The sequence below is a fragment of the Myxocyprinus asiaticus genome, chromosome 27 (assembly GCF_019703515.2).
Source record: "Myxocyprinus asiaticus isolate MX2 ecotype Aquarium Trade chromosome 27, UBuf_Myxa_2, whole genome shotgun sequence".
In the NCBI taxonomy this organism is placed as follows: Eukaryota; Metazoa; Chordata; class Actinopteri; order Cypriniformes; family Catostomidae; genus Myxocyprinus; species Myxocyprinus asiaticus.
This window is the reverse complement of record NC_059370.1, coordinates 2,425,759-2,451,486: the sequence shown is the minus strand read 5'-3', so window position 1 is coordinate 2,451,486 and position 25,728 is coordinate 2,425,759. Positions and strand designations below refer to the sequence as shown.

General features: G+C 38.5%; 1 protein-coding gene and 1 long non-coding RNA gene across 2 annotated transcripts in view; one reads left to right on the top strand and one right to left on the bottom strand.

Moving 5' to 3' along the window:
- Positions 1–25,728, top strand: part of LOC127418192 (uncharacterized) — a 364,269-nt gene that overhangs the window by 109,865 nt on the left and 228,676 nt on the right. Inside the window, exon 2 of the long non-coding RNA XR_007893381.1 lies at positions 24,189–24,374. This is a non-coding gene — a long non-coding RNA (uncharacterized LOC127418192). The remainder of the gene's footprint in view (positions 1–24,188; positions 24,375–25,728) is intronic.
- The window catches only part of LOC127418147 (X-linked interleukin-1 receptor accessory protein-like 2), a 514,339-nt gene that overhangs the window by 466,702 nt on the left and 21,909 nt on the right, over positions 1–25,728 (bottom strand). The gene's annotated exons all lie outside the window — the stretch shown is intronic.

The following is a 25,728-nucleotide window of genomic DNA, read 5'->3' as shown; positions in this document are numbered from 1 at the left end:
ACACAATACACGCAGCCAAACACAGACGGGTCCCTGTGTCATCTGGCTCATAACGTGGATGTGTGGCGCCATCTTCAAGGCATTTCCAGCTAGACGCTGAGGACGATAGAAGTATAGGTGGCCGCCTCGCTTCAGTGGTGTTATTTCCTCCACTGTAAAGGTGCACCACTCCTCTGCTCCGAGATATAGAATCTGCTCACAAAAAAATGTGATAGATATGGTATCAGTGGGCCATTCCCGCAGCAGACTATACAGCGGCTATATTCTAGTTGCCAGAAAGGACGGTGGATTACGTCGCTTGAACTGGGCACTCTCGAAGTTTCCGTTCAAAATGACCACTCAAAAACAGATTCTACTTCATGTAAGTCCTATGGACTGGTTTGTGTCAATCGACCTGAAAGACACTTACATTCATGTGCACATAGCCCCTCATCACAGGCCACATTGAGAATCGCCTGCGAGGGGACTGTTTACCAGTTCAAAGTCCTGCCCTACGCCTTATCCCTGGCTCCTTGCACATTCACAAAATATGTTGATGCAGCTCTAGCTCCGCTGAGGTTGAGCGGCATTCACGTTATGAACTACCTCGGCGATTGGTTGCTCTTAGCACAGTCAGAGGCATAAGCTTGCAAGCATAGAGACCTGTTACTTGCACATTTGGAGCATTTGGGACTGACAGTTAACTGGTCATAAAGCATGTCAATGCCGAGCCACCAGATTTCATTCCTGGCTATGAATCTCAACTCAGTTTCTAGGCTGGTGCGCATGACTGAAGAATGCATTCATTCCATTCCCCAATGTGTGAACACTTTCAAGCTGGAAAAAAAGTTCCCGCTGAAGCTTTTTAAACGAGCCCTGGGCCTCATGGCTTCCACAACAGCGGTCACTCCGCTGGGGCTAATGCGGATGAAACCACTTCAGTGCTGGCTCAAATAGAAGGTGCCTAATAGACACCATTTATGGCATCATGGTCGCCTGCATCTTGTGGCATCATGCTGCTGTCTAACCATGTTAACCATATAGAAAATGCCTGCTCTGTATCAGACGGGAATGGCGATTGGTCAAATATCAAGACACAAAGTGGTCACGACAGATGAGTCAAACATGGGCTGGGGAGCCCTATGCGACGGGCACCCAGCCTTTGGCACCTGGAACTAATCGCTACATTTCTGGCATTGATAGCTTTCCAGCCAGCCATCCAGGGGTTTCATGTTCTGATCAGAACCGACAACACGGCAGTAGTGGCTTGCATAAATCGCCAAGGGGGAGTTCGATTATGGCCACTGATGAACTTGGCGCACCAACTACTTCTCTGGTATGAGAAACATCTATTAATACGTGCGAAGTTCAACGTAGAGTTGAAGTCTTGACCTTGTGGTCTTGGTCTCAAAACCTCTTGAGACCATATAAACGTAGTCTTGGTTTGGATCTGGGTCTCGTTACTCAGTGTTTTGGTCTGAGTCTGGGTCTCAACACTTAAAGTCTTGTTCTGGATCTGGGTCTCACCTTATGGTCTTAGTCAAGACTGCATATCACCAGTGCACTATATGTGATCATTATTTCAACCACTCGCTCATCACATGAATGTAAGAACTATGGTCTAACAACACAAATCAATCATTAGTGATTAATAGTTATAACTGCCATGTAGAGGCCATGACTTGACTCGCGATGGCCGGTATTCTTATGAGTTGTTGGCGGGAGTAGGGCTGCACTATTATGACTAAAATCATAACTGAATATTATTTCCCTAGATATTGTAATCACTATTAATAATATTGATTAATACAAATGTATTGCATGCCATATTAATTATGTAGCTACACATACCAAACAAGCTGATAACTGTGTTCCTCAATTAGTTCATTGCTGTTCTATGCATAAGTAAATCAAGACAGTAAACACCTATGATTGGCCATTGCATTTATGCACTCAACAGATATGTCTGTGATTTTGAAAAATAAACATTGTTGTTTTGTTATATTAATAATGCATATGAAACACAATTCTCAGTTACCCAAGGTTTTGGGAAGTCCAACTCATTTCCGTAAATCAAGGACCGAGTATCGTTCTGTACCCTACAGTCAAATATTCTGAAGAGATAGGGCTGTGTTCCGCTACAGTACGCCTGATGACGCGCCCGGGGGAGGCGCAGCACAAAGTGCTATCTGCCAGTTAAAATTGGTGAGATTTTAAAGAGTCTTCAGAGATTGGCTTACACCTGCGGAGATAACCCTTAGCATCAGCAATGCAGCATTTCATTCCCTCCTTTCAGGGAACCATGGTTACAGTCGTAACCTTATCATTTTGTGGCCCTAGAGCTTTCCAAAGTTGAGTTGTCCTGCTCTAGCTACATGCGTTTTCTGCATCATTCAAAGTTTCAAAAATTATAACCCAGTAATCACACATATATAGCCAAAACGTTAGTCATCTCTAAAGCATTGCATTCTATTTTAAGTGGAATTTTTGTGTTCATCTGGTCAATATCTTAAATAGTTATTTCACAAACACTCAAAATCATAATCACAAGAACATTTGCTAAATGTCTTTCTTCCATCCAACAGTGGACATTTTAGCATATATTGCATGTGCGCAAACACTCTAAATATCTTTCAGATGAAAACATACATATTGCATAGATATATGGGAATGACGTACAGGTGTTATCAAGAAGTCTTTTATTTAAGGATAGTGATCATATGAAGCCAATTATTATCACATAGTTGTTTGGCTCCTTTTTAAATCATAATGATAACAGAAATCACCCAAATGGCCCTGATCACAAGTTTACATACCCTTGAATGTTTGGCCTTATTAAGAAGTGAAAAATTCGGGGATCTCTTGATACCAAGCCAAGGTCAGGTAGACCAAGAAAGTTTTCAGCCACAACTGCCAGAAGAATTGTTCGGGATACAAGGAAAAACCCACAGGTAACCTCAGGAGAAATACAGGCTGCTCTGGAAAAAGATTGTGTGGTTGTTTCAAGGAGCACAATACTTGTTGACCCCTCTCCAAACTTAGCTCTTATGGTTGTGACCATAAAGCTCTATTTTGGTCTCGTCACTCCAAATTACAGTGTGCCAGAAGCTGTGAGGCGTGTCAAGGTGTTGTCGGGCATATTGTAACTGGGCTTTTTTGTGGCATTGGCTTCTTTCTGGCAACTCGACCATGCAGCTCATTTTTGTTCAAGTATTGTCGTATTGTGCTCCTTGAAACAACCACACCGTCTTTTTCCAGAGCAGCCTGTATTTATCCTGAGGTTCCCTGTGGGTTTTTCTTTGTATCCTGAACAATTCTTCTGGCAGTTGTGGCTGAAATCTTTCTTGGTCTACCTGACCTTGGCTTGGTATCAAGAGATCCCCGAATTTTCCACATCTTAATAAGTGATTGAACAGTACTGACTGGCATTTTCAAGGCTTTGGATATCTTTTTATATCCTTTTCCATCTTTATAAAGTTCCATTATCTTGTTACGCTGTCTTTTGACAGTTCTTTTCTGCTCCCCATGGCTCAGTATCTAGCCTGCTCAGTGCATCCATGTGAGAGCTAACAAACTCATTGACTATTTATACACAGACACTAACTACAATTTAAAAAGCCACAGGTGTGGGAAATTAACCTTTAATTGCCATTTAAACCTGTGTATGTCACCTTGTGTGTCTGTAACAAGGCCAAACATTCAAGGGTATGTTAACTTTTGATCAGGGCCATTTGGGTGATTTCTGTTACCATTATGATTTAAAAAGGAGCCAAACAACTATGTGATAAAAGCCACTTAATTGTAATTTTGAGCAAACTTCTAAAAGTGTATGGAGGAAAGAGGCTTTTTTTTTTATAAAAAGTTACTAGAACCTATATGTGTGTGTGCATTTGTGTGTGTCTGTTTATGGGTGCGTTGTTAACATCTGAGAGCCCATTAAGCATTCTTTTAAGGTATCTACTAAAAAATTCAAAGACTCCATTTCAAAGCTTTCCCAGGAAAGCATCAGCATTCATCTACAAGAGACCACACAGCTCTTAACAAACCTCTCTGCACCAAACTTTCTGCCAGGCGCTGAGGTTGCAGTCGGGAAAATTTAGCCTTCAAACTTTTTCTACAGTACCTCCAGAAGAATGTTTTAAAATGCACACTCCCCTGATGCAGCTAAGGTCAAGACATTTCCCCACAGTTTTCTCCACCAAAGAAAGACTTTTGAAAAACAACTGTTTGAAAACAAATTAGGTACAGGTCTGACATATTCAGTGTCTTGCCATCTGCCTGCGCAGTATTAACTGTGATGGGATTCCCAGTAGAACTCAGCTAAGAGGGAATTGTAAATGGAGGTGTAGCATGCAGGACTGACTCCATCTGAGGACAGGTGAAGCCAGTGCAGAACCTCACGGGGATGTTTATGTTCATGTTGATGTACATTGTTATAGTAGGGCAGTCAACAAACCAGACCACTACAATATTAGTCAATAATCTTTAATAGCTTGTCGAAGAATGCTGATGAAAACTGTATAGATTTACATGTTCTGAAGGTAAGTGGTGCCTGCTCACACAAAACTTGCTACCATGATGCTAATGTGTTGTTAGTAATTGCCAGGGCATTGCTGTGCAGTTGCTAAGGTGTTTTGAATTTTTTTTAGCACATGCTATACAGCTGTTAGAGTACTCTGGGTGGTTGTGAGATGGTTAATAGAGTGTTCTGAGTGGCCACTAGGGATGGGCATTTTCAAGTAATTTTGTAGTCGAGAACTCCCTAACCCACAAAAAAACGAGTACCCGATTACTCGTAAATTAAAATGCATGTTACAAAAACACACACGACACGTACGTAAAACTTATATTTTATTTTATTCACAAACATTACCAACAATGGTTTTAAAATAACAAAACTTCAACAAACTATGCTTTTCTTTTAGTAAATTTTTTTTATGAACAATATGCATTCATAAAAATGAAAAAAAAATAAAAAATTATTTAAAAATATAATTAAACAACATTTGCACAAACCCGGAGCTTTCATAGAAACCAGTACTGATGGCATTAGGGTAATGCACAGATATAAACTAAAGACTCCTAAAAGGCTATCGCATTTTTATCATTTCACATGTTATTATTCAGAAAAACAAGTGAATGTTGGCTTTTCATAAAATGCACTCTGCCTGTGTTAAGAGATTTCACGATCATACACATAATGGTCTGATAAGCTTCTGAGTTCCCTTTGCATTCTCTTTCCACCAATAAAAGCTGATCCTCATCTGTTGGTTTGCATGACTCCAAGAAGAACGGAATACATAGAGTAGAATTCAATAAAAATCAAAATATTTTTTTATGATTAACATTTTTATTGATTCATACATCAAACACAGAAAAGCAAAACATATATACACAGAATCAAGATTTACTCCCACTACCACCCCTCCCCATCCCCAACCCCACCCCGACCCTCAACAAACACCCCTGTGGTCACACATGAGCACATACACAAAAATTTTTAAAAAAAATTCTATATTAGTCACACACATTAACAACTACCCTTTTCTCTCCACTGCTCCACACTGAGAACCCTCCAAGAATGCCAAGTATCTGCCCCACTTCCCAACAAACAAATCCAAATTCCCCAGTCTTCTATATGGCCCTTCTTTGAAAGCCACCACCCTCACCATCTCCGAGCACCACTTCTGAAATGGGTGCACTCCAGCCGACTTCCAACCCCTTAAAATCACCTGACGATCATAACACTGGTTAGGACCCAATCTTTTACGTGTTTATTCCCTATATTAAACCCATCGCCTAAAATACAGAGTCTGGGGCACAATGAAATTTGAGTTCCCAATACGTCACACATAAAACTCTGAACCCTCAACCAAAATTCTTGGATCTTAACACACCACCAAAAAACATGGGTTGTGACTCCATCTTCTGATTGGCATCGCCAGCAGGTGGGTGTGTCTTTAACCCTCAGGTGTCGACGGACGTGCCGGCGCGTCCTGCTGGATTTTTTCCTCATAACAGCGGAAACAACTTAAAATACTCCATCATTTTTGGGCATAGAGATAAGTGTAAGACATCATTAGAGACTATAAAGGATCTACTTTTATTTGTGTACACTCACAATAACAACAAAATCTTGTGCTTTTGTAAAATAAAGAAAATAAACGGTGCGCTTTCAGCCGTCTCTGTCTCTGCGAGCATCTTTCTGAAACACGTCACAAAAATGAACTGAAACTCCGCGAATACTTATCAGACAAACTTGAAACATATGTCTAAAGAAAGCTTAAAATGTCTACTTTTAAATAAAACAATTCAAATTTAAAACAAATATTCTTCTGCAATGTAATCTGTATGAAACAAAGCGATGTACAGTTTTTCCTGGCTCAGCTAATTATCGCTAATGTGATCACACCCACCAGCAGAGTGCATTATTCATACGGTAATGTGCTGAGGCGATCAATGCAAATGGTAAATGCGCCCAACAGTGCCTTAAAAAACATCAAGTTCATTAACCTTTCTGCGCATTTGGAAGATGGCACGCTACACAGGTGAGGAAGCTCCTGGATAGTGACGAAGGGCGGGAATCCGACGAGGAACGTTTGCATTTTGAAGAGCGACTTGATCCAGCCGAGGATACAATTTCGGATGAGTAAGTCATTAAGTTTTACTTACATATTAGTTGACATGCTATTTTATATAAACATGTACATATTTTACTAGCTGGACTATTTCCAGACTTGCCAGCCAGTATTCAGAGTATTGAAATTTGAAATATGTCTTAATAGGCAAGTTTTAGTTACATTTAAATGTTGTTTCGGCTAAAGCAGGTATTTAAATTGTATGCTGTATGATATAAATATGATATGTAATATGATATAAAAATAATATGAATGTTTAGATTATATTTTAACTAGTGTTTATGCTGCCTCATTATCATCAACGAAGCTTGTGCTTGCAAAAATTGCTGAAAATTCAGCTTTGATCACAGGAATAAATTGCATTTTACAATATATTCAAACAGAAAAGTTATTTTAAATTGAAAAAATATTTCACAATATCACTGTTTTTGCTGTATTTTGGATCAAATAAATGCAGCCTTGGTGAGCAGAAGAGACTTCTTTTAAAAACATTAAAATATCTTACCGATCTAAAACTTTTAAACGGTAGTGTAGGTCTAAAGTTTTTAAGTAAAGTCTTTATGTAAAGAAAATGTATAGTCAGATTACTTCTTTTAACTTAAACATGATTTTGTGAATAAGCTACAAACAATACATTCAATCATTAAGTCTCCTCACATTCATTCTCTCTAAACACTAAAAGTGTCTTACAAAAGTTAAATGACTATATTGTTTTGTATGAATGAGTGATCAGGATGGTTTTCACATCAGTTTTGTAGCAAAAACTCTAGACTACAAGATTCAGTTCTCAAAAGTCTTGTGAACAAATGTTTAGTATGTGTTATATGGCCTTATTTCAGTTACTTAAAATTTTTGTTTTTTCAAAAAACATGCATAAACGTTATTTTCTCAAAAATACAAACATGTACATACATATTGTTCACATATTATTGTAGCCCAGTTTGTGCTGAATACAGTGTTATCAGACTTTAGCCATTATTATGTTTTTAAGCAACTGAAAAAAGCACAAATGTCAAGGCATGTCAAAACTTCTCCAGGGCCAAAACACCCTCAGACCCCTGAGGGTTAAGACTAAGCCTATACAATCTAGAGGGGGTCCAATAGAACTGATGTAAAATCTTGAATTGCATAAGGTGAACCCTTGCATCTCTAGATTCAGACTTGATTTTTTTTAGAATCCTAGCCTACACTCCCTCTTCCAATACCAACTTCTTGAAAGAAGTTAAAGCTCCATCCCGCAGACACTGAATTAGCAGGGAGTAATACACTGATGCCTCATTACCTTTCCCAAAAGCAGTAATCACCACTCCCAGAGCACATTTGGGGGGTGTATGCTACTCCCAAAGATAGTACAGGGCAGCAAAATTTTGAACCAAATTTTCAAAGGATCTCAACACTCCACTTTCATATAGGTTACCGAGTGTATTAACCTTTTGGGTTCAGCCATATGCTCGAGGCAACATTTAAATAAAATGTCAGAATTAAACACTCTGGACACTTTTGTCCATACCGAGCGCAAATGCGACATAACGGGGTGTAACTTAACTTCTCTGATTAGTTTGATAGAAAGGCTTTGCAATGGCGAAATAGGGACAATAACTTCCTGTTCAATACAAAACCAGGGAGGGGCTCTCTCAGGTGGAAGTGACCAATGTGCCAAATGTCTGAGACCGAATGCATAATAATAAAACAAAATCTTTGGTAGGCCTAGCCCACCAATAAGACAGGGGGACATCTATAGTTGAATTTTGGAATACAATTCATTTTAATAACATTAACCTACCCAATCATAGATAAATGTAATGAAGCCCACCTGCCCACATCGCTCGAAAACCTTTTTATTAAAGGGACAAAATTAACTCTAACTAAATCACACAAATTTGCTGGGAATAAAATACCCAAATACTTAATGCCCTGTTTGGGCCACTGGAAGGTGCCCAGCTGAAAAGCTGTTACCGGGCAGTACGCTGTCAGAGACAAAGCTTCGGATTTAGACCAATTAACTCTGTATCCCGAGAATTTAGAAAAGGAATTAATAATTCTGTGGAGGCGGGGGTTCATGTGACGCCATGCGAGAGACAGACGTGTGGGACACGATCTCTGTGAACTTTGCTAGTTTTTTAATTATTTTCATGTTGTGATCCGGTGAGATTCGATACACCCAGTTACATACTTGCTCTTTGAGGTAAATATGGCAAAGAAGTCAAAATTCTCAGACTCTGGAGACATTAAAAGACACTTACGTGTTCAAGCTGAGGCCTCTGACGGGACTGCGAGCCGGGGACTCGATTTGGATGGCACGTCGGGAGAAGATATTCAGCGTCAGTTGTCCAACATGTCGGTGATGTTGATGAAGGTTCTTGCTGACTTGGAGGATCTCGCTGTAGTACGTCGATCGATTATGGCGATGGAAACAAAATTCTCTGAGTTGTTTACAAGAGTGACAGAAGCTGAAAGATGAATCGATTATCTTGAGTCATCGGAAAGGGAATTATCCGCTAATTCGCCCGCGTCCAAAACAGATTTGGAATTAATTTCTGAAAAACTGGAATATTTCGAAAATATGAGCCGAAGGAATAACATACGAATTGTTGGAATTCCTGAGCATGAAGAGGGCAGAGATATGGTGAAATTCCTGGACGAGTTTTTCCCGAGTCTGCTCGACATAACAGGCCACAAGCTGGAAATCGAGCGAGCTCACAGAGTCCCTGCTCGCAGATCTGCTGAGGGAGACAGGCCCTGATCGATTCTGGCCAGATTTCTGAAATCATCCGATAAAGATCTCATGTTGCGCCAGGCGAGGAGTAAAGGGAAGCTTTCGTGGAAGAACCATAATATTTTCTTGTTCCCGGACATAGCGAATTCCACAAAAGAGAAACACGATCGGTTCAAGGAATGTAAGAAACTCTTACACCAACAGAAGATCGCCTTTGCATTGATGTTCCCGGCCAAACTGAGAATAGAAACGAAGAATGGTCGCAAAGTATTTACTTGTCCAAAACAGGCACTTTCCTTTATAAATACATTGGAGTAAGCCATTTGATGTTTCTTATATTAGTGGACTGACTCACGGTTGAGGGACTCTATTATCTGAGGAAGCTGTGTGGCATTTTTGTTTCTTTTTGCATTGACTCTGCCTAGCGGCTGGAGTTTGTTTTATGGCATGACTCCAAGAAACTTTTACATTGACTGAAGATTTTTTTTCCCGGCCAAATCGAGAATGGACACTTTGGATGACCACAAAATATCTATATGCTCACATAAAGGACGTCTTTTATAAAGTTGACGGGCTGAGTAAGTTATGTTTTTTTTTTTTTTTTTTTTTTTGAGCAGCCTCTGAGTTAGTTTGGCTCTTGACCATCCGAGGCATTTTTCACGCTGGCTCTGCCTAACGGCTGGAGCTTGTTTTGTGGAATTACACTACTTCGGGACAGTTGTGGTTAAATATGTTTGTTCTTTGTGCTTATGCCTCCTAGTAGAATGATTACCTCATCTGCAGCACTCATAACAGCTGGCTCACTGATCATTTGTTTGTCTGTCCGAGGAAACTGAATGACTTTATATCAGCTGGAGTTTATTTTGTGGAGGAACACACCTTCGAGACAGTTTTGTGAATGAATCTACATGTTTTTTCTGTTATTCTGCCTGTTGGCTGGAGTCTGTTTTACAAAGTATTTTCTGTTATGTAATTGTGCCTCACAAAATTTGTGCAGAAGCACCAGACTTGAATAATCCGATGGCTAAGTTGTCGCGGGGGTTCTCGTAGGCGTACATGGACTCTTTGAGTTTAGAGGGATTGACGCCGGTTGGCGCTGTCATGCACGGGGTTAATGCGCACGTTTTTCTTTTTTCTGTTTGTTTTGTTCAGGGGGAAGTTCGGGGTTTGATTGTTTCACTAATGGGGAATGTGGTCTGTGTAATCTTGTTTTTGACACACTCATTGTTTTATTTTTTTATTATATAAATATGTCAAATGTTAATGTGAATGGGTTATCTCTCTCCACATGGAATGTGAATGGGTTGGGGCACCCTATAAAAAGAAGGAAGGTTATTTCTGTTCTTAAGCGCAAGAAATATGATATAGTGTTTCTTCAAGAAATGCATCTTTCCCCGCAGGAAGCTGAAAAATTTGGGAAGATATGGGGTGGACATGTTTTCTTTAGTGCTGGCTCAAGTAAGAGCAGGGGAGTTATTATATTGATAAATAAACGTCTACAATTCAAATGTCTCAAACAGACTAAAGATAAATTAGGAAGAGTCATTGTTGTTTTAGGAGAAATTCAGGGGCAAAGGTTGATTTTGGCTAATATTTATGCACCTAACGTTGATGATCAGGGCTTTTTTATAGATCTTGAAGGGATGTTGCAAGCTGCTGGCATCTCTCATGACATAATATTGGGAGGAGACTTTAATCTTTTGATGGACTCAGTCCTTGATCATAGTGAAGCAAAAGTGTGTAAACCCCCAAGAGCAACACTGACACTTCACAAGATCGGTAAAAATCTTGGTCTTGTAGATATCTGGCGACTTTTGAACCCATCTGGTAGGGATTATACATTTTTTTCATCAGTTCATAAGATTTACTCTAGAATAGATTTATTTTATATCTAAGTCCCTCATTTCATCTGTTGTTGATGGTCAATTGGAAATATATTTGTCTCAGATCATGCCCTGGTGAACTTAGAGATATTGCCACATACAGAGAAAAGGAAATCATATAGTTGGCACTTTAATGTATCCCTTTTGCAAAATCCTGATTTCCAACAAATGTTAAAGACTGAAATCAATGTTTATATGGAGACCAACTGGTCCTCAGTATCCTCTGTGGGCGTGGCTTGGGAGGCACTTAAGGCGGTTCTTAGGGGTCGAATCATAGAGTATGCCTCATTTATCAAAAAATACAAAGCACGAGAACTTGTGGAGTTGGAAGGAAATAATAAAAGTGCCGAGGTAGAGCTGAAGCGCAATATGTCATCTGATGGTCTCAGAGAACTGACCCAATTGAAATACAGGTATAATACTATTTTGTCGCAGAAAGTGGAGTTTTGGTTGTTCAGGGCAAGACAGTCATACTTTTGGCTAGATATATAAAGCAGAGAGAGTCTTTTTCTACCATTCCCTCAGTGAAATCTGCTGGTGGTGAAATATTTACCTCAACCATTGATATTAATAATGCTTTTAAAGAATTCTATCTTGATCTCTATAGTTCCACGTCTTCGTCTACTGATGAAGATATTAGAAACTTTGTGGAACAATTAGAACTCCCTAAACTGGCGAATGAGCAAAAAAACTCTCTTGATTCTGAGATAACCCAGGAGGAACTTGACAAGGTAATCAAGTCCTTACCTACAGGCAAGGCTCCGGGGCCAGATGGTTTTGCCGCTGAGTTTTTTAGATCTTATGCTACAGAACTGGCTCCACTTTTGTTAGAAGTTTATACTGAATCATTAAAGAATGGAAAGCTTCCACCAACTATGACACAAGCCCGGATCAGTCTGATTCTTAAAAAGGACAAAGATCCAAGCGAGTGTAAAAGTTACCGTCCAATTTCCCTGATCCAGCTAGATGTAAAAATTCTGGCTAAAATTTTGGCTAACCGATTAAGTAAAGTTATGACATCTCTTATACATATAGATCAGGTGGGGTTTATTCAGGGTCGTAGCTCTTCTGATAATATTAGGCGTTTCATCAATATCATGTGGTCAGTGGCGAATGATCAGACTCCGGTCGCTGCCATCTCACTTGACGCCGAAAAGGCGTTTGATATGGTAGAATGGGATTATCTTTTTAAGATTTTGGAAATATATGGGTTTGGGAGTACGTTTATTGGTTGGATCAAGTTACTTTATAGGCACCCTGTAGCAGCGGTACAAACAAATTGATTAATTTCAGATTCTTTTTCTCTAGATAGGTCCCCATTATTGTTCTGTCTTGCCCTGGAACCATTAGCAGCCGCGATAAGAAAAGATGATGATTTTCCAGGGGTGATTGCAGGAGGTGTGGCGCATAAGCTTCTGCTTTATGCAGATGATATTTTATTATTCGTCTCTGACCCCACTAGATCTATGCCTTGCCTCCACAGAATTATTAATTCCTTTTCCAAGTTCTCAGGATACAAAGTCAACTGGTCAAATCCGAAGCTTTGGCTTTGACAGTGTACTGTCCAGTAACGGCCTTCCAGCCAGGTGCCTTCCAGTGGCCCAAACAGGGCATTAAGTATTTGGGCATTTTATTCCCAACAAATTTGTCTGATTTAGTCAGAGTTAATTTTGACCCTTTAATAAAATGGTTTTCGAGCGATGTAGACAGGCGGGCTTCATTACATTTATCGATGATTGGGAAGGTTAATGTTATTAAAATGAACTATATTCCAAAATTTAACTACTTGCTACAGTCTCTCCCGGTAGATGTCCCCCTCTCTTATTTCAAGCAATTTAATAGCATAGCGAAGTCTTTCATTTGGAGTGGTAAGCACCCCAGACTACATTTCAATAAATTGCATAGGCCGATTGACAAAGGTGGGCTAGGCCTACCCAAGAATTTGTTTTATTATTATGCATTCAGTCTCAGACATTTGGCTCATTGGTCGCTTCCACCTGAAAGAGCCCCTCCCTGGTTCTGCATTGAACAAGAACTTCTTGCCCTATTTTGCTATTGCACAGCCTTTCCATCAAACTAAATAGAGAAGTTAAATCACACCCCATTATTTCACATTTACACTCAGTATGGACAAAAGTGTCCAGAGTGTTTAATTCAGATATTTATCTAAATGTTGCCTCGAGCCTATGGCTAAACCCCAAACTATGCATTAATAAGTCCCCTTTTTGTTTTTGGTCAGAGTGGATTGCGAGGGGGGTTAATTCACTCGGTGATCTTTACGAGAGCGGTGTGATGAGATCCTTTGAAAATCTGGTTCAATATTTTGGGATCCCCAGATCTCAGTTTTTTAGGTATCTTCAGTTATGCCATTTGCTCTATACTATTTTTGGGAATAGCATACACCCCCCTAAAGCAGCAGATACTCTAGGAGAGGTGATTTCTGCTTTTGGAAAGGGCCATGAGGCATCAGTGTATTACTCCTTATTAATTCAGAGTCTGGGGGACGGAGTCTCAACCACTCTCAAGAGATTATGGGAGAAAGATTTAAACCTGGAATTGGAGGAGAGAGAATGGGCTAGGATTTTAAAAAACATAAAAACTGCATCGAGAGGTGCAAGGGTGCGCCTTATACAATTTAAGATTTTACATCGGTTCTATTGGACCCCCTCTAAATTGTATAGGCTTGGTCTTAAAGACACACCCACCTGCTGGCGATGCCAATCAGAGGAAGGAGACATGGCCCATGTTTTTTGGTGGTGCGCTGAGATTCAGGAATTTTGGTTGAAGGTACAGAGTGTTCTGTGTGACGTGTTGGGCATTTGGATTTCGTTTTGCCCCAGACTCTGTGTTTTGGGTGATGGGGTGGTCATCAACGTAGGTGATAAATACATAAACTATTGGGTCCTCACCAGTGCGGTGATAGGCAGGCAGATTGTTTTAAGGGGTTGGAAGTCGGTGGGAGCACCCTCAATTCGGGAGTGGTGCAAGGAGATGGGAAGGGTGGCAGCCTTCAAAGAGGCAACATGTAGAATGCTGGGGATATGGGATTCTTTTATTGGGGGGGCTCTCGAAGTGGGTCTGTGGAGAGAGAGGTATAGTTTAGAGTTGTAAGTTTATTATAGGTCTATGTGTATGTGTGTATATATATATGTATATATATGTGTGTGTGTGTATGTATGTATGTATGTGTGTATATATGTATATGTTTATGTATGTATGTGTATGTATATATATATTTATTATATTATTCTCTGTAATTGTGTGTACTTATGTAAGACCACTGGGATGTTCGTTTGGGGTCGGGTGGGGTTCTTGATTGGGGAGGGGAAGTAGTGGGAGTTAATGCTGAATCATTGTATATATGTTTTGTTTTTCTTTGTTTTGAAAATTGATAAAAATGTTCATCACAAAAAAAAATAAAGTACATTAAAAAAAAATAATAATAATAATAATTCTGTGGAGGCAAGACACAGATCTAGTAGGGTCGGAGACAAATAATAAAATATCATCAGCGTAAAGCAAAAGCTTATGCACCACACCTCCCACCACCACCCGTAGAAAATCATCCTCCTTTCTTATCGTGGCTGCTAATGGTTCCAGGGCAAGACAGAACAATAATGGGGAAAGAGGGCAACCCTGCCAGGTGCCCCTATCCAGAGTAAAATAATCTGAAATGAATCCATTCGTTTGTACTGCCACTACCGGGTGTCTATAAAGTAACTTAATCCAACCAATAAAAGTATTCCCAAACCCGTACTTTTCCAAAATCTTAAAAAGATAATCCCATTCTACCATATCAAATGCCTTTTCGGCATCAAGTGAGATGCCAGCGACCGGAGTCTGATCATTTGCCACAGACCACATGATATTGATGAAACGCCTAATGTTATCAGAAGAGCTGCGGCCCCTAATAAACCCCACCTGATCTATATGTATAAGAGATGTCATAACTTTACTTAATCGGTTAGCCAAAATTTTTGACAATATTTTAATGTTAAAAATCTAAATATTACAGGTATTGCCTTGTAATATAACTTGAAATTGCTTAAGAAGCAGTGATGCCATTTCTTCTTCTCTCATCCAACAACACCTCAATAACACACATCCGCAGCACCCTCCAGTTTATCAATTATAACCCCCGATATCTATAATACTCTGGGCCAATATTTACATAGATTTTTATCTTACCACTAGGAGTTCTCCAAAGAGTTTCTAGCTAATAATTTTTGCTTTAAAGCTATTCACAAAACTGCTTATGGCAGGTTTTACTAAGGAAATCTTAATGTAAGAGTAAGGCTGAGATGACCTCGTTGCCATGGATGACGTCACATTTTATGCACGCGCTCTTTTAAATTGGTAGACAGGGTAGCGCTATTTGACAGCAAATTCCTCATAAACAGAAAGTGGGATATACAGTATATAACAAATATAATACAGAAAGATTTTTTAGATAGGCTGTTGAACACTTCTTCATTCTGTCTTGGTGAGATCAAACAAGCGTGTGTCCTGTCTACTGTACCAACTGCACTGTTTAGTCCCACAATGACCGTGAATGCTGCTTTTTTTTTCCTCTGAAGCAAGCGCACATCTGCAGGAAAACATGCACTATGAATTGTCGGACAATGTGAGGTTGGAGAGGACATAGTGTATATAGTATGATAGATGATTCTGCTGACGGATGACAGAAATTCACAATTCAATGTTTCTTTTTGCCTGTTTTTATTTGAACTAACTTTGCAATAATGAAAACACCCCCATGATTCAGAGGATACCTTTTTTAAAGGTCAATGTCTGTATTATAATGTTTATAATATTATAATGTTATAGCCTATTATTACTTAACTGTGATTCAGGTGATACCTTTTTAAAAGGTTTATGTCCTAATGTTCTAAAACATTGTTTTTAATGTGGACTGACAACAGAAGGCATGCTTTGAATCATTTGTGAGTCACTCTTAGGGATTTAAAAGTTTGCTACTTTTAGCATTAAAATGCTTCATGAATTAAACTAAGGAATGACTCGCCCTAAAATTAGGAGTGACACGCCCCTAATTTTTAAGAGTTGCTCCTAATTTTCCGCATTAGGAGCTATACTTTTAGCCTTGGGATTTTTTGTGAATACGGGCCCTATTATTTTGATAATATTTTGATAATAGGTTATTTTCTGTCGATTAATTATTTTATTAATCAAATGAGAAAGCCAAATTTATTTTCTGTATTATAAAATATTATTCCACATCTCGCCGAATGTTGTCCTCAAAATGTGCAAATTGAACTCTACATACATAAGTGTACTCTATGCATTGTGTGCACAATGCTGCAATAGAAACTACATATGCTTTTCACATTATCAAAACAAAATAACAAGCTTTTGTCTACAGTTTTAATGTAGAAGGACAATTTAAATCACTAAATTAAATGATAATAAAACAAACTTGTTATAATCCTGTTACAGTTACATGTAAGATTTCAGTTAAACAGTTCAATTTAGAGGTAAATCTGATGTTCAACATCCATAATCCACAATATTTTATTAAAAATGAAGTTATAATGAATCGCTTGCTGTTTTGGACAAGTTGTTTTGCAAATTGGAAATCGAAACTTGCATGACTTTTGAGTTTATAATATTTATAAATAAAATTAGTAAGTTGTGTGCTGGGGGTCAAACATCTCTCAAGCGCATTAAACAGCAGAAGGAATTTGTTAAAGCACCTGACACCCCACATGAAACTGTGAGTTTCTATAAAAATGTTATATAATGCTTGAGCTGGGCTCTTTTCAGATGAAGCTCTGTTATTTTTCAAAGGTCTTTTTTTCCCCATACAAACGCATTTTCAATACTGTAAAGTGACGTTACTGATGGAGGTTTGCCGCTGTAAAGCGAAGATATCCTACTAATCATAATTAAATTAATTATTGATTATTTTCATCATTGATTTTTATCATTTTAATGATATTTAGATATTATTGATTAGTTGTTACAGCCATCTGAAATCTAGGCATGTAGCCATTTCAAATGTATAAACAAGTTTCAATGTAGCCTATTCATTAAAATAAAAAAAATGTGAAGCAAATAAAAAAATATATATTTATGTTGATAGATTTAACTTGTTTGCTTAACTACAAATCACATTTGCCTAAATTCCAATATTCTATAAGTCCAATACATTCTTTCTTTGATGGAGAATGTGTTGTCTCCGCATAACACCGTTATCATGCTACTTTTATCTAGATTAGGATACCTCTCCAGCACTCTGAGTTTAGGAGCTGAGACCAAATCTTACCACCTATGAACCTTTATGAATAACTTATTTTTAAGTCTAGGATTAAGAGCAAAATTACACCATTCTTAGAATTTTGACACACTTAAGACTAAAATTTTACTCTAAGCGGCTTTATACATAAAGCCCCTGATCTTTAGATATGGCTCGGTTCGAAACAAGTACCAAAGTTTAATACTTATGGTCAGAGATTTGTTCAAATGGCATTGATGCTTGCCTTAAAGGGATAGTTCACCCAAAAATGAAAATTCGGACATCATTTACACACCCTCATGCTGTCGCAATCTTGTAAGACTTTCTTTCTTCTGTGGTACACAAAAGTAGCTATTTTGAAGAATAGCTCAGCTGTTTTTGTCCATAAAATCAATGGGGTCCAAAACTTTCAAGCTCTAAAAATATATAACAGGTTTGCCGTTTTTACTCGCAGCTGGGACTTTTGAAAATGCAGTCGCAGGTTATAATGATAGAGTCTCAGGTTGAGTTTTACTTTTAAACTGCACAGCAGTTGCTAAAATCTTGACGGTAAACACTAGAAAATGAAAATGCAACACTGATTAATCTATAATGATACAGGGATTGAGGACAGTGTCAAAGCATTTCCTTCTTGAAGACTAAACTCTGTGTTACAGTTGGGCCAGATGTCAAGATTTATAGTGAATAAGGACATCAATTTTGGTCTGTTCCTCATCCAAAGGTATCGTAATGCTTCATATGACATAAATTAAACCACTTGAGTTGTATATTACTTTGTTACCTTTACCTTTTGACCCCATTGATTTCAAATTGTAAGGAAAAAAGAATACCTCATACAATATTTTTTCTTCTTTTTTTTTTTTTCTTTTTTTTGTGTGCGTGATTAAAAAATTGTTTTTATTGCTTCACATATTAAACAAAGAACAGCAAAACATATACAAACAGAATCCATACTTAACCCCCACTTATATTTTTATGTTTGGTGTAAATAAATCACCTGAACATCACCAAACAAACTGGCTTCTTCAGGTGCATTTTAATAAACCACTAACATTAATTTGAATACACGTAAAATGGGTAACACTTTACAATAAGGTTGCGTTAGTTAACATTAGTTAATGCACTATGATTTATCATGAACTAACAATGAACAATTGTATTTTTATTAACATTAACAAAGATTAATAAATGCTGTAAAAAATATACTGTTAATTGTTTGTTCATGATACCTAATGCATGAACTAATTTTAACAAATGGAACCTTATTGTAAAGTGTTACCGTAAAATGTCATAATATCAGTGGCAGGCATGAATCCAGGGCCGTTTCTAGCCATAAGTGGTATAAGGCCCCCGAGCTACCAGGAGGCACCGCAAAGCAAAGTCGTTATTTATTTAATTATTTAAATTTTTTTATATACTAAAACCTGCAAGTAATGCCTAGTGTATACTACAGGACTTAAGCTCGTCTCCTTTGATGTTCAGAGTCGGCGACTGGTCTGCGACTAAAATTCTCAGATCTCACAATGAAAAGTCTTGTTCTGTGTACACTCCTGTGACACGCCCTGACTCGTCCCAGACACCAAGACGGATTTGAAAACTCCATGAAATCCAGACGTCTTGTCGTCATGTGCGAGCACTGTCCAGACAAGCGAGAGACTGTAGTGACCAACAGCCAAATTGCGAGAGGAGGGGGAGGTAAGAGGAAGCGGGAGCTCAAAAATAAAATAAAATGTCAACACGTACACTTTTTGTTCTCTGCAGTCGCTGGAAGAATGTGGAACAAAGAACAAGAGGAGACACTTGTCGAGCACTGCATGCATGCCTGTATGATGTTTCCACTGCCGAATACAACAACCAGGTAGAAAAGGAGAAGCGATGGAAAGAGGTTGCTGCTGCTCTTCAAATGTTTAGCAATGCTGTTACAAAAAACTTATACAAAGACGCGTTTATAGGTGAGAGAGATAAATGGGGACAGAGATATGAAGCGCTAGGCGAGCAAATATAATGGCAAAACATTTATTAAAGGTGAACTTGCAGATCACAACCACACCACGCAGCACGGTCCATTGATGTCAATTGAATGTTACATTCATAATTTGTACTTGCATGTGCTAGCAGTTTGTAACGACATAATTGTAAATGTGCTGCATCGGAAAGACATCAGCTAATTTAAAAAAAGCCTTTACTATAATGGTCGAAGAAAGCAAAGAAAAAAGACCAAGTGGGAATGTTATTTTTATTTATAGTCATTTTATTGTAAATTTGTATAGTTAATGAAATGTATTTATTTATTTTATTTATTGTTAATTTTTCTGCATTTTGCATAGTTAATACAATATATTCCCATTTTAAGTTAATACATGTAGAAATATGTTGAAGACTGTATTGTGGTGTCATTCTTGGTGGGCCTGAGTAGGATTTCACTTAGGGCCCCCAAATGCTTAGAAACGGCCCTGACAATGTCATTATTCAGGGTCAGACACAATCCGTAACTCAAATTTGCTGGTCATTTCCCAATCACTGTGTTGAGCATCTTGCACACTATTGATACAATCCGAGGAACCATCATCCACATGTAGCAGAGGAATATGCACATTTCGAAGCGACATCTCTCTGCAGCCAAAGCCCTGTATTTGCACTGCACTTCAGCTATGGTTTGCTGCTGCTGCTACTGCTGCTGGGACATTAGACAGCTTCCTCAGACAGGAAAAGAAGAGACTAATGACTTAAGACACTGGGGTGGTGTCAAACCGGTGAATAGTAAGCATATACAGCCCATGACAGCAAACCCACTGCAGTATAAATCCCTTGAGACCCTATGCCTGTCCAATGAACTGTGGATGAGATATGTAAGAAAATTTGAAGAATATGACACAAGAGAAGCAAAGCATGTACCTATGTTCCATATTTAGTGCTTGATGTTAATCTACTGAAAGGTGTTTCTATTGTACCATCTCCTCTTCCAAAGTGATCTCATTGGTATTCAAAGGTGTTGTATATTAAGTGTGTTTCTACCACACATACTGTAAATTTGTGTACGTTTGTCCTATTGGCCATCATACGATCAATAAACCATTTTATGACTGTTTGCTCTTTTGATATGGAAATTACAGCAAAACAGCATATAATTCATTCAAACAATAACATGAACAATTTTATTGGGTATAAGTAACATAGTAATCTGTCCCTAAGCAATTTTGAGTAGTTAGCTAAACTACATGCTATTTACAATAGGTAGGGGTGCAACGATCCTTTGATCTGGATCAATGCATAGATCAAACAACCAACGATGCGATGTCACTGATGCAACGCGTAAACATCTATATATATATTTTTTAAGATTCCAATGCCAGCCACATCTGTACACATTTCCGTCAGGCGATGCCACAACATTATGATATTCATCTCGCTTTATAAGCACTAAATATGCTACTCATGTGGGACACGGATGTGTGCGTAGTGATTGAAGCCTGAAGTTGGGCTCTGCTCTATCCGTGTGTGCGCTTCAACAGGGCTGCGAGCTCCAGTGACAGGATAGTGCAGAGACGATCATATGCACGATTAAGTCGGGCTTCCCTTGATGTTGTGGCACATTTGAATTCTACATGAGAATTTTCTATTTTGAAGCTCTATGGAGCAATTCAACCATGTCAAATGGCTAAAGAGTTGCGATATTCTGAACAGCACTAACGAGGGTAAGAGAAAACACCTGCCCTGCACCAGCATCAATTACAAGACTTTTCTCATCTTCACATCACAGTAAACTGCAACTGAGGAAGTTGTAGCCAAGAAAAAACACGGATAGCACATATTCTCCTGTCGTGGGTATATAAGTATTTTGGATTGGAAGACTTGCTTGACTATTGTAGAGATAACAAATTGTCACTGTGGTGTTTACCTCATTCCACAATGAGCTGTCATCAAATGATTGATGATCACATATATGTGACATTATTTTTTATATTATTTATTTTTCTGTATTATTTTTGAATAATACAGTAGCTTATTTTGTTGTGGATGTCCCAATGTGTATACTGGATTTGCACTTTTCAGAGTGCTTAATAAAATATTAAAATTACATTTTGGTTGCATTTTGTGAGATTTAAAAAAATTTAATTGATTGTGTAAAATACGCACATAATATTGCAATATTGACCGCAGGCCCCTGAATCGAATCAAATCGAAATCGTATCATGGCAGACTTTGAGATATCAGCAAACATCGGATCGCTGGCTAAGAGAATTAATATTGTTCAAGATTGTATCAAGATTGTATCGTGATGAAACTGCCGATTTACACCCCTAACAATAGGGTCAAACAACATTTCAGTCATGACAACTCTCAGAAAGATTTAGCATGTTAATGTGGATATGACATACTGATGGAATATTGGTCTTGGTGGACTAGATCTGCTACGCTGCTGCTGCTGAAGTGCAAGTACGGAGACTTGCTGCTGCTAGAAAATACAAAGACATACTGAATTAAGCATGTAGACATGCTGCTGCTAATGAACAATCAGACAAAATGCAAGACATGCTGCATCAGAGCTGGGGTGGTGCAGTGAAAACGGCTTACCTGCAAAACTGATCAATTTAAATGTTAAAATGAAGAGAGAGACGCAAGTTGTTTTTACATGTCAAAGGACCAATCAGCTCACACCATGCAAGCCGATTGGCTTCACATGTCATATACAGTATTAGCTAACAGTCAATTAGCTAACAGATAACAAGTTAAATGAACCTATCAACTTGTGCCACATAAAGTTGCATGGCTTAAGTTTATATATATATATATATATATATATACAGTGCCATGCAAAAGTCTGGGCACCCCTAGTCAAAAGTTCTGTTGCTGTGAATAGTTAAGTGAGTAGAAGATGAACTGATCTCCAAAAGGCATAAAGTTAAAGATGAAACATTCTTTTCAACATTTTAAGCAATATTAGTGTATTATTTTTATTTTGTACAATTTTAGAGTGAAAAAAAGGAAAGGAGCACCATGCAAAAGTTTGGGCACCCCAAGAGATTTGAGCTCTCAGATAACTTTTACCAAGGTCTCAGACCTTAATTAGCTTGTTAGGGCTATGGCTTGTTCACAATCATCGTTTGGAAAGGCCAGGTGATGCAAATTTCAATGCTTTATACATACTCTGACTCCTCAAATCTTGTCCCAAAAATCAGCAGCCATGGGCTCCTCTAAGCAGCTGCCTAGCACTCTGAAAATTAAAATAATTGATGCCCACAAAGCAGGAGAAGGCTATAAGAAGATAGCAAAGCATTTTCAGGTAGCCGTTTCCTCAGTTCGTAATGTAATTAAGAAATGGCAGTTAACAGGAATGGTGGAGTTCAAGCTGAGGTCTGGAAGACCAAGAAAACTTTCAGAGAGAACTCCTCGTAGGATTGCTAGAAAGGCAAATCAAAACCCGTCTGACTGTAAAAGACCTTAAGGAAGATTTACCAGACTCTGGAGTAGTGGTGCACTGTTCTACTGTGCAGCAATTCCTGCACAAATATGACCTTCATGGAAGAGACATGAGAAGAAAACCTTTCCTGCATCCTCACCACAAATTTCAGCGTCAGAAGTTTGCAAATGAACATCTAAACAAGCCTGATGCATTTTGGAAACAAGTCCTGCAGACTGATGAAGTTAAAATATAACATTTTGGCCGCAATGAGCAAAGGTATGTTTGGAGAAAAAATTCAGAATTTCATGAAAAGAACACCTCTCCAACTGTTAAGCACGGGGGTGGATCGATCATGCTTTGGGCTTGTGTTGATGCCACTGGTACAGGGGAATATTTCACTGGTAGAGGAAAGAATGGATTCAATTAAATACTAGCAAATTCTGGAAGCAAACATCACACCATCTGTAATAAAGCTGAAGATGAAAAGAGGATTGCATTTACAACAGGATAATGATCCTAAACACACCTCAAAATCCACAATGGACTACCTCAAGAGACGCAAGCTAAAGGTTTTGCCATGGCCCTCACAGTCCCCTGACCTAAACATCATCGAAAATCTGTGGATAGACCTCAGAAGAGCAGTGCATGCAAGACAGCCCAAGAATCTCACAGAAATAGAAGCCTTTTGCAAGGAATAATGGGCGAAAATCGCCCAACACTTAGCTGGCTACAAAAAGCTTTTACAAGCTATGATACTTGCCAGGGGGTTTTACTAAGTACTGAACAAGCAGTGTGTCCAAACTTTTGCTTCGGGCCCTTTTCCTTTTTTGTTATTTTGAAACTGTAAAAGATGAATATAAAAAAGTAAAATTGCTTAAAATATTAAAGAAATGTGTCATCTTTAACTTTAAGCCTTTTGGAAATCAGGCCATCTTTTGCTCGCTTAGCTAGTCACAGCAACAGAAATTTTGATCAGGGGTGCCCAAACTTTTGCATGCCATTGTGTATATATATATATATATATATATATATATATATATATATATATATATATATATATATATATACATACAGTTGTGCTCAAAAGTTTGCATACCCTGGCAGAAATTGTGAAATTTTGGCATTGATTTTGAAAATATGACTGATCATGCAATAAAAAAAGTATTTTATTTAAGGATTGTGATCCTATGAAGCCATTTATTATCATAGTTGTTTGGCTCCTTTTTAAATCATAATGGTAACAGAAATCACCCAAATGGCCCTGATCAAAAGTTTACATTCCCTTGAATGTTTGGCCTTGTTACAGACACACAAGGTGACACACACAGGTTTAAATGGCAATTAAAGGTTAATTTCCCACACCTGTGGCTTTTTAAATTGCAATTAGTTTCTGTGTATAAATAAACAATGAGTTTGTTAGCTCTCACGTGGATGCACTGAGCAGGCTAGATACTGAGCCATGGGGAGCAGAAAAGAACTGTCAAAAGACCTGCGTAACAAGGTAATGGAAATTTATAAAGATGGAAAAGGATATAAAAAGATATCCAAAGCCTTGAAAATGCCAGGCAGTACTGTTCAATCACTTATTAAGGAGTGGAAAAAAAGCCCAGTTACAATATGCCCGACAACACCTTGACTTGCCTCACAGCTTCTGGCACACTGTAATTTGGAGTGACGAGACCAAAATAGAGCTTTATGGTCACAACCATAAGTGCTATGTTTGGAGAGGGGTCAACAAGGCCTATGGTGAAAAGAATACCATCTACACTGTGAAGCATGGTGGTGGCTCACTGATGTTTTGGGGGTGTGTGAGCTCTAAAGGCATGGGGAATCTTGTGAAAACTGATGGCAAGATGAATACAGCATGTTATCAGAAAATACTGACAGACAATTTGCATTCTTCTGCACGAAAGCTGCGCATGGCACACTCTTGGACTATCCAGCACGACAATGACCCTAAGCACAAGGCCAAGTTGACCCTCCAGTGGTTACAGCAGAGAAAGGTGAAGGTTCTGGAGTGCCCATCACAGTCTCCTGACCTTAATATCATCGAGCCTCTCTGGAGAGATCTCAAACGTGCGGTTCATGCAAGACGACCAAAGACTCTGCATGACCTGGAGGCATTTTGCCAAGACGAATGGGCAGCTATACCACCTGCAAGAATTTGGGGCCTCATAGACAACTATTACAAAAAACTGCACGCTGTCATTGATGCTAAAGGGGGCAATACACAGTATTAAGAACTAAGGGTATGCAGACTTTTAAACAGGGGTTATTTCATTTTTTTCTTTGTTGCCATGTTTTGTTTTATGATTGTGCCATTCTGTTATAACCTACAGTTGAATATGAATCCCATAAGAAATAAAAGAAATGTGTTTTGCCTGCTCACTCATGTTTTCTATAAAAATGGTACATATATTACCAATTCTCCAAGGGTATGCAAACTTTTGAGCTCAACTGTATATAATATACACTGGTTCCAAACCAAAAAAGTTTGGAATAATGTACAGATTTAGCTGTTTTGGAAGGAAATTGGTACTTTAATTCACCAAAGTGGCATTTATCTGATCACAAAGTAGAGTCAGGACATTACTTATGTTAAAAAACAACACCATCACTATTTGTGATTTTTGATCAAATCTAGACAGGCCCCATTTCCAGCAGCCATCACTCCAACACCTTATCCTTAAGTAATCATGCTAAATTGCTAATTTGGTACTAGAAAATCACTTGCCATTATATCAAACACTGCTGAAAGTTATTTGGTTCATTAAATGAAGTTTAACATTGTTTCCCTATCTGTCACTCACTCGACGTTGTGTCGATGTAGTGACACTTGGGGTCACCCTTGGAAG